General features: G+C 44.1%; 1 pseudogene; it reads left to right on the top strand.

Moving 5' to 3' along the window:
- Positions 1–3152: 3152 nt before the first annotated feature.
- Positions 3153–3271, top strand: LOC112478537 (annotated as a pseudogene).
- The last annotated feature ends 3812 nt before the right edge of the window (positions 3272–7083 follow it).

Below are 7083 nucleotides of genomic sequence, written 5' to 3'. Positions count from 1 at the left end.
CAGCCTCAGGCTCATATCTACAATGTCCCTTTGGCTTTCCATTGGTGTTCCAAGAAATTTGTTCATGCTGGGTCTTCTCTCTTTCCCCTTTCAGGTGGCCAGGATGAAAACACAATTTTGGACCCCATCACGGGGTATGATTTTAATTTAAGATGCAGCTGGGCACCGCCCCTTAGTTCCAAAATCCTTAACCCCACTCCCCCAAGTTGCAACACTTGCAAAGCCACCCAGGTGGTACAGCTTTAGAGAGTGTAACAATTAATAAAATACACTGTATTGTTCTACTTCATTTAATTTAACGGTTGTATCATGTACATGGCTGTACCGTAATTTGTTTAACTAATCCCCTATCGAAGAACATTAAGGTAATTATTATTGTTATTAGACTATCAGCTGAACCTTGGACACATACTCTTAAATGCTTTCTCTCTGAGGAAAATGAAGAAGCTGACCGTTTCTTATCAAACTAGCCCTGCTTTTAGAGCTTATCATACCCCAGCCTGAGGTTCACTGGCATCCTCAGAGGTTGTGACGGATGGAGCAGGCCACTCGGGTGCCAAGGTAGAAAAGGTTGACAACCAGCACAACCTTTGACGAATGAATTTTCACATCAAGGAGAGTGAAGGGCAAATCTCTAAAACATCTACTGCTGAAAAAGTAACCAAACTTCCTTGTATTTGCTTCTGATTATACTCCTCAGAATCCTCCTTTACTCAGCCATGGAATGTCTTCCTGGATATGCTTGTGGCTGGTGTCACCTTCTTTTCAATGTTTGGAAAGGGCTGCTTGCTATAAACAAGAAAAGCCAAGAGACTGGATGTCTGTAGAACCACAGCCCTCCTCAGTGAAGGTAGGATCCTCACCTGTAATGTGCCATGCTTTGTGTCTTGTGACAGTGCTTTGTAGCCAAAGGCAGCCACGTTTAGGCAGATAAGAGGGAAGCCAGGGGCCTATGAGAACTCTCCATTCAGGCCCAGGCTTGATGAGGAGACCACAGATAGATGGCAAAGAAGCAGGGTAGCTGTCAGCAATGACTGCTATGTGCTAGACACTCTTCTAAACACTATACATGTTCTGACTCCTGTAATCTCATCACAGCTCTGTGAGGTAGATGCTATTATCCCCATTCTATAGATGAAGAGACTGAAGCACAAAAATGTTACTGCTACACAACCAGCCCAAAGAAAGTACCTAGTAGCACTTAGATCTGAACCCAGGAATCTGACTCATGCTCTTAAGGTGACACTGGCTGTTTTTCAATATAATTGAAGCAGAAGCAGTGGGAAGCAGAGTAGATAGAGAAACAAAGAGTTCTGTGACCTTCAAGAGGACTAGACTTAGGAACTCAGGACACCTACCTCTGAAGGGAAAACAAGGTGACCAGGTCACCAGGACTGCTGACAGTCCCCCAAGGACAAGGAACCCTTGTTCCGTGCTCCAAGGTGTGGGTGGGGCATAGCTTTGATGGTTCCCCAAGCTCCCTCTCAAGGTCAAATTAGGCCTTAAGTAAGAGGAGCCAGTCTTTGTTTCCTAGAGCCGGAAAGAGCCTAACTAACTTGCTTTATTATGTTAATTGTGTAGATAATCATTATGAGCTGATGGGCACAGAGAAGAATAAAGGATTAGGGTAAAATAAACCAGGAGCTCCTGGGCCCAGCTGAAAAGCAGATCAAAAGACTAAGGAATTGCTGTCTTGGGACCTTTCAGTCAGACAGAGCTGCCTATGTAACTAAAGGAGTCTGCATCAACTCTACTGACAATTTAATCTCCATGGCATTTCATAGGTTCAATAGTTTTTCATGTCCCTTATTTATTTGTCACATCAACCCTATGCGGCATGCCAGGTAGGTATTGCAATCTTCATTTTACAGATGAAGAAGCCGACACCCAGGGAAGTTAGGTTGGAATTGCAGAGCCAAAACGAAACTCCATTGTTTCCCAGCAGTGTGTGGGAATGGGGGTCATATCAGCTCTCCTGAGACCAAAGGGCGCATCTCTGAAACTCCAAGTTTTGTGAGATCACTTTGGTAACTTGAAATCTGTCATGGTGGGAGAAATTACACCACGGAAATTAGCAAACACCACAAATCAGGGCTCCCCATGCCACTGGTTAAACATTTACCAGCACATCACTGAGAATATCCTCTTAATTTCTCATTGGTGCTAAAGATAATGTTTTGGCCCCCCGTAAGATCGCAGTTGATGCGAAATAACCAACGTAGGAAATGGCTGTTTTCCCAAACGCTTCAAGTTTCCCCACTGTGGCAGCAGAAATCATAAGAACTAACATGTATTCTGTGCCTGCCAAGTGCCATGCTCTGTGCCATGTGCTTTACGCATTTTATAATTTATTCCCCATCACAACGATTTCTTATAGATGAGGACATTTGAGAAGTTAAGTAAATTGCTCAAGGTCACACAACGAGAAAGCGGTGACACAGATTCAGATCTAGGTTTGTCTAAACTTTTTCATCACGGTGCCACCATCTTAGCTACTATTATGATTTTGTAAGTAGAATAGGCTTTTCTTCTCAGTTCTGTGGCCCCCGTCTTTCTCCAACCTTGTAAACATGTAATGAAGTTACAGCTAAAATCAATCAAGACAACTGATTTTTAACACGCAATGAATATTTTAAGGGCCATCTCAAATCTCAATAAAACTCCAAAAGTTATTAGACCATTTTAGCAATTTATAATCATGGCCTATAGAAAATGTCAGAATTAATATTCCGCTCTCTTATTATTTCGACCATTGCAGATATCTTACATGGTAATTGGCTCTTAGCAACCACAATCTAATTTAATTTATTTATGAATACCTTGTATTTATATTTCATGGATATTATTTTAATTATTAAATCACTACATCTTGGAAAAAATGTAATTTTGTTACAGAGCAAATGTTCTTCATCTGACATCTGTAATACCATTTTAAAAGTGTATGAGGATAGGCGAGTAGTTGAGATCTTGCTCCCCAGCAAATGTCATCAGTTTGAATCAAATAAACTCTTATAAAAATTCTGCTTTTTTAAAAAAAGTATATGAGGTTAAAAATATTGCCTAGGTTTCAAAGACATTTTGCTGGGAAACGTTTTGTCAGAAAATAAATACTATACATGCATTACTATTTAGAGATCTAAAGTAATCCTCTTGTTTACAGCCATGCCACCCTGAACAAGCCCGATCCTGTCTGATCGTGAAAGCTAAGCAGGGTCGGGCCTGGTTAGTACTTGGATGGGAGACCACCTAGGAAGACCAGGTGCTGTAGGTGTAAAATATAAAAAATGAGGGATTGTAAGCTGACAAGGTCCTTGCAATCTGTGAGGTCGACCAAGGGTTGCCTTGCCTATAAAAATATAAAAAAATAAAAAATAAAGCAAAATCCTGACCATTGTTAATTACAAAAAAAAAAAAAACACAAAAAAACAAAATGGTGGCTTCAAATCCCAGATCTGCTTTTTTCCAGCTGTATGATGATAGGTGAGTTACTGAACCCACTCTAAACATCAGTTTCCCATTTAAAAAAATGGGATCGACATATCTACCAAGCAATATCGTTATGGTGAGAACAGGACTGGTTATATAATTTCTGGAGTATAGTGCAAAATGAAAATGCAGGGTTCCTTGCTCAAAAGTTATTAAGAATTGCAAGACAACAACAGAACAGTAAACCAAGTGTGGGCCCTTCTGAGCATGGAGCCCTGTGAACTGCATGGCTCATACGCCCACAAAGCTGGCCACAGGTAAGAATTGCATTAAATGCCTTGTGTAAACTGTGTCTCACTTGGGAGGTGCCTGAAGAATGGCTACTAGTTGTGTTTTGACTCAATTTGCCACCTTATTTTTATACATCATGGAAAAGAAAAGTCATGTTTTTGTTTTTTGAAGATAAGTGCAGGCCAAGCTTCACAGAACAGGTTCACAGATACCTAGCACCAAAAGGGTTTGGGGCACGACATTCCAGGGCGAGGCAAGCCACAGACCCAGGCTCACGGGCCCCTCCCTCCTCAGTTATTTGTCAATTTTTGGAAGAGGAATAGAGAACGTGGGATTCTGTTTCCTAGCAGAGGTCTTGAAACCATAAAGCTAATCTCATTGGGCTTTGCACTACATTGAATTAAATTCCTAATTCTAATTTCACCAAATAGGGTTACTGGGAGAACAGGAAGTGGAGCTTGATAACTGAGTTCCATTGTCCAGAGGGAGCCAAGAGAGAACAGAAAATCAATTTCCTTACTGCGGAGAAGTGGGTGAAGCTATTTTGATCTGTTGGGAGCAGATTGTTTCTTTGTAAGGAGGTGAAGACCGTTCTGACAGAAGACTTTTCGCATAGAGAGGGGCCATAACAATTTCCTAAACATTTTTCTTTTGAGATCCTCTTCATTTTGGGCTGATTGGAAAGGTGAGTGTTCCTGAGTAGGAGGTGTTCACTCATCTCACCTAGATATTCCCAAAAGTTCCCTTTTGGATCATTTAAAAAAAAAAAAAACTTAGGTGTTCAGCTTCTTCTCAAAACCTACTTAACCTTCGCAACTCCCTACTTTGTTCCTTGGACCTGAAGGGACCCCCAACTTCTCGATGGTTTCAGAGTACTTTCGGTGTTACACACTGCTGTGCATCTGCACCTGAATAACAACTTAGAATTGTATTGATCTTCACAGTTTCAACACACCTCATCTAGCTGGTAAACCCGGGTCTCCAATTCGTTTTGTGTCTTGAGACTGGGCAACAACAAAGGGTTGTTTTATGAAGCACTTTTATATCCTTTGGAGGATATCTGCTACTTGTTTCCTTTAGAATACTCTACAGCACTTAGCACAGTGCCTTGTGTGTAGTAAGTGTTTGGTCACTATTCGTTCAATTAATATATTCCTATGACACTATTTCTTTTATCTGTTTAGTTTTAGCATGTCATCTAGACCAGAAGCTTCTTGAAGCATTCATTTATAAAAATATTTATTGAATGCCTGCTATGTGACAGAAAAATTCTGAAAACAAAGGGATGAGTGTAATTCTATCAAATACTCAAACATATGTTCTTCTACATTAACAACGTGGCGTATCTGGGGAGGGAAAGCCACTCGCTGGGCAGATGCAAGTGGGTTCAGTCATCAAACAACAGAGCTTTCCAGGGAGTTTACATCACTGAGATCTGGGACCGAAATCTAGGAGGGGTGAGGGTCCCAATGCAAGACACAGGATGGAGATCAGCTTTGGGATACTTTGTGACAGTAACTATAGAATCAGACCGGGGGCTTCCCCAAACAAGGTATTACCTGGTATCTTAGTCCGTTCAGGCTGCTATAAGAAAAACAATATAGACTGGGAAGCTTAAACAACAATTTCTCACAGTTCTGGAGACTGGGAGGTCCAAGATAATGGCGTCAGTGGATCTGGTGCTTAAGCGCACCACATAAGAAAAAACGTGCCTCCTTACATTTCCACAAGCCCCCTGGAGGGTGGTCCTGCCTCTGATCTTCTATTGGCAAGAGGAGCAGGGACAAGGGATCATTCCTGGGATCGGGGGTCAGCCGACTCTCTGTGTATTGATCTTTACTCTCTCACCCCTTCCGATGACCTCCCTTCCCCAGCCCCTACTTGCCTTCATAACACCAACAAGAAATGGTGTGAAGCATCCAGGATATGTTTACCCATTTCCTCCCTCCCGTGCAAAGCTCTGCCTCTCCTGGGCCGCGGAGATGTAGCAGAAGGACATGGAAGGCCTTGGATGTCCTGAGTCTCTGGCTCAGAGACGAGGGCCATCAGGACACTCCGTTCTTTCTGGAAGGCACAGGAGAGCAGGGAGGTGTGCTCGGCCATCTCACTCACCTCTGCCACCTCCCAGCAGGAACTAGGGCCCTCACTCTGACTCTGGCTGCCTCAAACTTGTTGTGTGGCCTTCTTTAGGGCTGGTAGTCTGGCCCTTAGGTGTAGTCTCCCTTCTAAGGTTGGGGCAGACCCAGTTGTCAGGCCCTCGCTCCTTGAGGCTGGGCCTTCAAGTTTGTGACAAGGGACCCCAAAGTCTCAGGCATGAGATGGAAAGTGACAACTGCCCTCCTGCAGCAGGATTCTCTCACATGCAGATCATGAGGCCACCCCAGGGGTGCTCACTGACAGGGTGGGGGACTGGGGTACACCAGCACAACAGAGGGAGGAGGACCTGTCACTTAGGCCAGATTCTCTTTGGCTCTTTCTTCTCGGTGGCAAATGAGTCACTTATAAGAGACACAGAAACCCTTTCCCAACAGTACCTCATAGGCACAGCGCCCCTGATGAGGGTCTTTGGCTCAAGGCCAAGAACGGGAACATCTCTGGCCACTGAGGAGATGTAGTCAAGCCTGCCCTAAAACAGCTGTGAAGCAGAACTCTGAGTTGTTCTCTGGGCTTCCCAGCCACAGGGCCACAGGGCCGAGGGGCCTGCTCTGAGCTGGTTCTTGGGCCAAACTGTTCCCATGGGACCACCATCAGCTCTGCCCATGAGGAGAAGGCGCCTGAGGTGGCTGGCCTTTTCCTGGCCTGTCTGGTATTTCCTCTGGCCCAACCTGAGTATGGTCACTGTTTGAGGGAGGAAAATGCCCACCCAGCCAGACCAGAAAACAGTACATTGCTGCCCTCTGGTGTTCACATGCTAGACTGCATAGATTTGCTGAGAGGAGACTGTTTTTAAGCACTATAATTAATTAATTATTGATGTATAACAATGAGTGGCTTAAAACGAAAATACAAATTTATTATCTCCGCGTGTTTCGATGGGTCCAGAGTTTGGTTTGGCTGGGTAGTTCTGAATCTGGGCCTCCCACATGGTTGCCATCAGATGTCAGCCACGCCTGCGGCCATCTCAAGGCTTAGCTGGACCTCAGGATCTGCTTGGGAGGTGGAAGGCACTCACATGGCTGGCAAATTTGCACTGGCTGTTAGCAGGAGGGCTCAGTGCCTCTCCATGGGTGCCTCTCCACAGGCTACTTCCGTGATTTCGTGGCATGGAGGCTGACTTCCCCCAGAGCAAGTAAGTTAAAAAGTTGAAGTACAAGCTGCAATGGCTTTTATGACTTGGTCTTGGAAGGCATGCACTATCACTTGCAC

This window comes from Pteropus alecto, unplaced genomic scaffold (genome assembly GCF_000325575.1).
Source record: "Pteropus alecto unplaced genomic scaffold, ASM32557v1 scaffold61, whole genome shotgun sequence".
NCBI classification, from domain to species: domain Eukaryota; kingdom Metazoa; phylum Chordata; class Mammalia; order Chiroptera; family Pteropodidae; genus Pteropus; species Pteropus alecto.
Note: the sequence above shows the minus strand (reverse complement) of the source record. Positions and strands in the feature narration are given on the sequence as shown.